This window comes from Coturnix japonica, chromosome 2 (genome assembly GCF_001577835.2).
Source record: "Coturnix japonica isolate 7356 chromosome 2, Coturnix japonica 2.1, whole genome shotgun sequence".
Taxonomy (NCBI): domain Eukaryota; kingdom Metazoa; phylum Chordata; class Aves; order Galliformes; family Phasianidae; genus Coturnix; species Coturnix japonica.
Window position 1 is genome coordinate 94,458,226 of NC_029517.1, and position 7,580 is coordinate 94,465,805.

Here is a 7,580-nt window from a genome sequence, read left to right on the forward strand (position 1 = left end):
TAAATATGGTCTGAGTTGCATTCATGTTTACTAACATTTCTGAAAGTGCTGATAAACATTTGGCATTCTGAAAATTATTTGGAAAATTATTTGAAAATTATGGAAGAAAATTCTGCTACCAAACATACGCATCATCTGCAGACTTTGTGATGGTGCATCTCTAGTCCTCCAGATCCTTGATAAAGGCATTGAACAGTAGAGGTCCAACCACAGAATCTGGACCTGTAACCATCCTGCAGGTACAGCACAAACCATGTCCATGTCATTGTCCATGGTACTACTGCATACTCTAGTATAATACTGCATTGTATAATGAAGCACTAGGTTAATTTTCATATCTAAATATATATGTTTTTAATCACAACAAAAATTACTCAAAAAAAGTTTTTGGTATCTGAATTTATGGGCATAATAAATAAGATGCTGTGCTGGAATGATTTCCATTTAACAGAAAAGGTCATTCAAAAATTCTATCATAAAGCTTATTGAGGAGAGCACTAAATTAACAATATTTATTTGTCCTTGTGCCTTTATATGAACTCTTCCTGTGTGAACTATTAAATGGAAAAATGTGGTAAGAAGGTAATAAATGTTGAGAGGCATCAACATTAGTATTATTAGTGGAGTAGCAGTAATGCATAAAATCAAGTTATTCTTAGCCTTACTTTGATAAACATTTAACACTGGGGAAGAAAAGTAGAATGAAGAAAAGATGACTGCTGATTTCTAGGCAATACCTATATGTGCATACATGCAATTTTTTATTATGTGGCATATAGAGATTAAGATGAATCAGCCTGGAAAAAAAAAAAAACCAACAAGTTGAAAGCCATGTGTTTAACATGAATCCTCAGACATTGAAGAACAGTTGATTTTTGCTGTTCATCTTTCATTTTATATTCTAGCCTTTTGCTGGGGGCAGAAAAATATAAATATCGTATAAAAGTTTTTGCTTTTGTTTTGTTGTTTTTTTTTTAATTGCAGAATTAAGTCATAGCGGGAGTCTATGAAGGAGGAAAAGATGTTTAGAAATTCATGCTTTGTTAATATTTTAAATTCAGTTCCATGAAGTATTGAAACACATTTCTAATGGACTTTTACCGGTAACTCTGGATACTTTTTTTTCTGCACACTGTGTCTCCTTACCTGTTTGTGTCACCTATCTGTTGAAGGACACTGTACACCTTTCCAAAAGCATAAAAATACAACATCTTGCCATTGCTGAAATTTGCATTTGTGTGTTTTTGTTGTTGTTGTTTCTTGGTGGTTTTGGTTTTTTTTAAATATGTATATATACAATAAAAAATAATAAACTGTGACAGAATTGGTCTAACTTCAATGAATTTTTGGCTTTGATGAACAGCTTCTTATGAAGTGCTCAAAGCAGTTCTGTTTCTGCTATGTCATTAAAATAAAACTGGGTACATTCCATAGCTGTAAATCTGCAAATATATATAATAACAAAATTCTGGCAGGGAATGAAATAACTTAGATTTTCTTCTTTACTTAGAACTAAATTTGTGCTAACCAGAATTTAGACAGCTCAAGACTGTAGTCTTTGATGGGCAAAAGGAAGAAAGATCCCATAGAAAAAGTAGTGAAAAGTGGTTGCTTTTGATGCATTGTAACTACCTCATATGGAAAATATGATATGAAACTTACTCAGAATATTTGTCTTTGTAAGGGCTTTAACTGGTTTTGCAGTGCATCAGTAGCACTCAGTAAATGATGAAAATAAAGCCTGTTACTTGAGAATGTGATAAAGGTTCAAGATGTCATTGCATATTATAACAGCTGTTTTTGGCAAGTCTTCAGCTAATTTACCTGTGTCACAATTATAAAGGAGACAGACACAGTAAAAACAGTTCATGGGAGAACAGACAGAGAGACCAGAAGACTAAGAAACATGACAAACTGAAAAAGATTTGAGGACGGTTCTACAGAAGAGAAGACAGAGTGAGAACTTCTGTGTTACAAGTGATGAAACTAAATTCTATCCTCTGAGTCCACTGTTTGTGGGGTAAGATTCAATAAGATTGACTTTCAGCAATTTCACTGCAGTCTTTTAACTAGAAAGACTGGTATCATCAGAAAATACTTTGTAACTAACAAAATGAGAGTCTAAAGGAATACAACACAGACTGAAATGGATTGTAGTTTGCAGTGTCTCTTAGACTATCTCAGGAATGGAGCAGTTGAACATCTTTCTGCAGTAGCAGTTTAGGCTTTGAAATGAGGAAATGGAAATGATGATTTTTGAGATTCTCTCTGGCCATGTGTTCTATGGTTTATATATCTGGCTACAGAATACTCTGGAGCTGAAGAGACACTGGAAAAGCAAATGAGATCCACCTCCCACCCCTACTCACCATCTGTAAAGTAATTCCCTGTCCAAACCTTGCTGAGTATACATGCACATTTTAAAGTATGCTGCATTGACACTCTCTTCTGTGTTTGATTTGATTTTTAGAGATTGCTGTGATCAAATTCTATTAACCACAAGTGCTGAGAAAGCACTTTAAAGCTGTTAGGCACAAATACACCTTGAAAGTGAATAGGAAAATTCACAGGAAATACTGTTTTCACTGGTAGACTGAGTTGTATGACAAATTCATCCATTCAATGAAAAGCCTAAGGGATGAAATCACTACTTTAGATCACAAGGCATAAATAAGCTTCATGAAGAAACTGCAGGATCAAACATGAGAGGGAATATTCTCTTGGACTATCTACTGAAACAAACACAGTGGATAGATTTTACTATGATGTTTAGTATGTTAAATTGTTCACTATTTTGTCTTGGTTTGTTAGCTGTCCTGCAATCTCAGTGCCCTCTCAAGAGAATGAGAATTAGAGAAAGTTTTTTAAGTGGGTAAAACTTATGGGTAAGAGCCAATTTTATTGAGACTAGACAAATGAGACCAGGGGGGAAAGAGGGCAAATAGGTCATCTTTCTCAAAGTTTTGACTCTAAGCAAGTCCTATTTCTTTTTTTTTTTTTTTTTTTTTTTTTTTTTTTTCTTTTTTGTCACCTGTAATGAAAACGAAAAGCAATAACTTCAGTTACTGTGCAGTTTAGAGCATCACTGGAAGCCCATTACGAATTAATGAGGAATAGGCTGTGCAGAAAGTAATGAGATCCATATCTGTTATAAAACTCAAACCCTGAAAAGCACAACAAAACACCCTCCCTTCAGAAAGTAGCAATCCTGCTGTGTCTGCTGCCTGCATTCCAGGGGGGTGGGGGTGGGTATTTCCTTGCTTACTACTCCCCATCTGCTCCCCCATCTGCCAGGCAGCTTACCTTTCCTGTCCTCACCCCAGAATGATTGACAGGCATTTGGCTAAAGCTTCAAAATATAAGTGGCTAAAGAAAATTCACCCCTTCGCATTTTCTCACTGCCTTTGATATCAGGGAGAGAAGAACACGCACCTATGAGCATGCATGATTATTTTAAGAATTAAAAGATTGCATTGGCAATTGTTATGCCTCTAAGCAGGTGCTGATCACTATCCTGCTTACAAAATATTTAAAATTCAGCTGTTATTCTAGAGGATTCTATATGAACCGGAATTAATTTGTGGTTGGGACAATGCTTGCAGAATACTTCATATGTTGAACTTGTTTGCTTTTTAACATACCAAGGGTTCAGTTTTAACTGAGAGTTATTTTCATAGAATCACAGGATCACCAAGGTTGGAAAAGACCCACAGGATCATCCAGTCCAACCATCTACCGATGGCCAATAGTTCTCACTAAACCATGTCCCTCAACACAACGTCCAAACAATCCTTGAACACCTCCACGGTTGGTGACTCCACCACCTCCCTGGGCAGCCCATTCCACTGCCTGACCACTCAGTCTGAGAAGTAGTATTTCCTAACATCCAGACTGAACCTCCCCTGCCGCAGCTTGAAGCCATTCCCTCTAGTCCTTACCACCAGTTACATGAGAGAAGAGGCTGACCACCAGCTCACAACCTCCCTTCAGGTAGTTATAGAGAGCAATAACGTCTCCCCTGAGACTCCTCTTCTCCAGACTGAACAATCCCAGCTCCTTCTGCTGCTCCTCATAAGGCCTGTGCTCCAGACCCCTCACCAGCTTTTTTGCACTTCTTTGAACACACTCCAGGACCTCAATTTCTTTCTCACGGTGAAGGGCAAAGGCAAATTGGCAGAGAATTGAGACACATGACAACTGGAGGCCTTCAACAGTCAGTGAGGAAAGTCATGCTACTTGGTAACACTGAACAACTTAGTCTAAAATGCAAAAGGCTCCTGCCCTCAGAAAAGCAAATAAGTCAGTATTGATGGGTACATAAACTGGCCTTCTACCTCATGTTCCTGGTTGTTCCCATCAAAGAGAAATGCTATCAGGAGACATGAATTCTTAGGCACTCTCCTTGTTAGAGTCCTTTTGCCAGGTTTCTTGGGCTCCAGCCATTCTATTTTGGAGACATTCAAACACTATCTTTTGTAAACAAGAACGCAGCATTATGAGCCAGGCAAGAGTTATGCAAAGTAGTACCTTGAGGAAATATCACATGCTACTTAGCCTGTTCAAGACGGTGAGGGGATTTTTTGGGTCCAGTTTACAAAGCAATGAGCAAGTAGAAGCTTTTTATTCAGTCTAGCATGACTCATACATTTCAAAAGAGACCATTTCCTTTGTAAATTTTTTTGAAACTCTCTGCTTTCAGAACAAAAGCCACATTTTCAAAATGCTCATGAAGTGGAACTTATGTCCTTAGATACTAGTCCAGTGCATCTGTAATGAAGGACTTGTCCCTTCATCACTCATGCAGTGCCTTTTCAATGAACTACAAGAATTCACACCAGGGATTTTCCTAGATCTGTCCTGTGTAGTGCTGCCTGTGCTATCCTTACTATCAATAGTAAATAATGTCTTTTTTTTTGTTATGAAAAGACATTTTGAAAAGATTGTGTGATCACCACTCCCAAAGACTTACCTCCAGAGGGGCATGTTGCTGAATTTTCTCAGAAACTAAATGTGTATGCATGAGTGCGAATGAGAAAGACAGAGGGAAATTAATACCTTTCGGTGTCCTAACTTGGCCTCTCGAGTCCTCATTGGTAACAGGTTCATCACTCAAAGAGACTTTGCATTCAGTCCACACTGCAATCACAAGACACTTTGAGGAGCCTTTCTTCACAGCGAGGCTCTTACTCATTTCTTGTCCTCCAGTTTACAACTGTTTCTGGGGAGAATAAAAGCAGATTCCTCCTATTGGAAGGGGGCAGCTTTAGAGAAGGACAGTTTCCACCTTATGTACCTTTAAAGTATAATTTTTGTTTTTTTTTTACATACACAACAGCCTCAGAGACAGTTAAAATATCTGTGTAGAGATCACAGTCAGCACAATCTCTGAATTATTATTCTGCCTGTCCTACTTATTAAGATCATACCTTAGTGACTAAACCCATTATTATACATTGCAGGCAAAACAGCTAATGTTGTGTCAAAACAGTGAGCATTTCTCTCAGTATAAAAAGAAAATTAATTTTGCGGTACTGACCAAGACAACTGATGAACCACTCTTCTGCAACATTTGCAATTTGCAGAACCATGAGCTGGCACTGCTGCATGTAATCATCATTTACTCTACAGAATACATTAGGAAATATATATATATATATAAAAGCAACAACTCTTCACCTTCTCAATAGGTGATGTAAATGGTGAAAATAAATAAGGAATTATTGATGATGCTTATATCATTCATATTCCTGCAGAACAACACTGTTGACTATTGCATCCTCTCAGTAGTCCATAGAGATACACATCTAATGTAAGATACAGCACTTGCTTGAATCATCTCCTGATAAATCAAAGCACTGTTTCTGCTTTTAGAGTTGCCATTAAAATATCTCCTCTGGACATAAGTACTCAAGTTCTGGTTCCCTGTGCTGTTACCTGAAGTACTGATAGGTGCTACAGAGGGCATAACAAAAGCATACCACACATCATCGTAACAAGCTGACACAAGATCGCTTCAGATGAAGGATCTTTTCAAACCTGATGCCTCCCAAGACACCCACTAATAGCTGAGACAGCAGTGATTTAATCTGACTTAAAGCAATTGGACAGAAACTGGCTTGTGTGCGTGTCCATATGTCTCTGAATGCATGTGCAGTGCTATGAGATGTCACAAACTTCCATTTTTTTTTTTTTTAACTCAGCCATAAACATTTGCTCCAGGCAAAACACAGTACACAGTGTTCCACCCTGGGAACAATTTTTGTTTAAGCAAATTAAAAAATATCAATTTGCTCTTTTTTAAATTTATGAGTGCCAATATTTCTTGCTCCGCTCTTCTAATATCCACCTACGTGACTCTACATATGACTCAGTAGGGATTTGATTTATTGGAATTAATTTGGTAAGTGATTAGTTCATACCACAAAGTAACTGCTTCTCACTTTTTTTTTTTTTTTTCCACAGGGGGAAGTTGAAGTAGTACAGCTGTTAGAATGGAGAAAAATCTACTGTGAGGGTGGAGTACCTATGACAGTATAGGTTTTCTTAGGATTATGTGACCTCTTCTTTGCTCACCCCCTGTACAGAATAGCAGAGGTTAATTACTGCTGGGAAAATCATCCCTATTCCAACAAATGTCATAATAGGATATTGAGCCCAGAAACATGGGATATCCAACTTCTGGCAATTAAAAACTTATCTAGATTTGCTATGCCAACATATCTGTATTTCCTAACTTTGGAGAAACAAAATGATCTCAGGCAGCTTGCTTTTTTTTTTTTGCCTTCCAGCTAGACATGCAGAAGAGCTATGTACCAGCAAAAAAGGTAGAAAGGTATGTATTACAAAACTGAGAAAAGATAAAAGTACTCAAAAATGGAGAAAATATAGGCTTGCAAAACGCCTAACACTGGTGTGGTGGTCTTTGTTGTTAAAGAAGATGAAGCTTCAGGAGATCTACACAGTAGAAAGCCATACCAAGCCCTACAGTCCTGCCTTCCAAAACATGGTTCCTTAGCTCTAGCCTCCATCTGGCTAGCACTGGTTCCTTCCTAAGTGAAGCAAGACTTCTGTTAAGTAGTCACAGGATTGAGTTAATTAATTAAACATTCTGATTTGCTTTGAAGCAGCCTGATGTGAGTCAGGTTAGGAAGCCAGAAGAAATATATATATATATATATATAGGTGAGATTTTTCCCTTTCAGAATATATGAGAGGGTGAGTCAAGCTTACTTACAATATATTCCTCTGTTTTACAGGGGCTGCTGGGTGTCAGCTCTCCATCGGTTCAGAGCTCTGTAGCTTGCTCGGAGGCATGGCTGCTCTCTGGGGTGTTGTATTTGTGGAACCTTCTTTATACTTGAGTATCAGTTTTCTACCTTGGGGAGGGTAGTGCTTCATGTAAACTTCTGAGCATACAGTTCTGTCAAGCTGTAATATTTGAAACCCTTTTAACCGCAATCACAGAGATACTAAAACTTTCTCCTACTTTCCTTTTATTATCTTTTCTAACATTAAATACCTACACAATGCATTGGAGGAAATATCATTTGTAAGTCTTCAGTATTTATTAATGGCAGGTA

The 7,580-nt window shown here is 37.6% G+C and overlaps 1 long non-coding RNA gene across 1 annotated transcript in view; it reads right to left on the minus strand.

The window, feature by feature from the left end:
* Window positions 1-7,317, minus strand: part of LOC116652954 — a 45,950-nt gene extending 38,633 nt beyond the window's left edge. The window contains exons 1-2 of the long non-coding RNA XR_004306207.1: window positions 7,235-7,317; window positions 5,056-5,218 (exon numbers count right to left, since the gene is read on the minus strand). This is a non-coding gene — a long non-coding RNA (uncharacterized LOC116652954). The remainder of the gene's footprint in view (window positions 1-5,055; window positions 5,219-7,234) is intronic.
* Window positions 7,318-7,580: the final 263 nt, after the last annotated feature.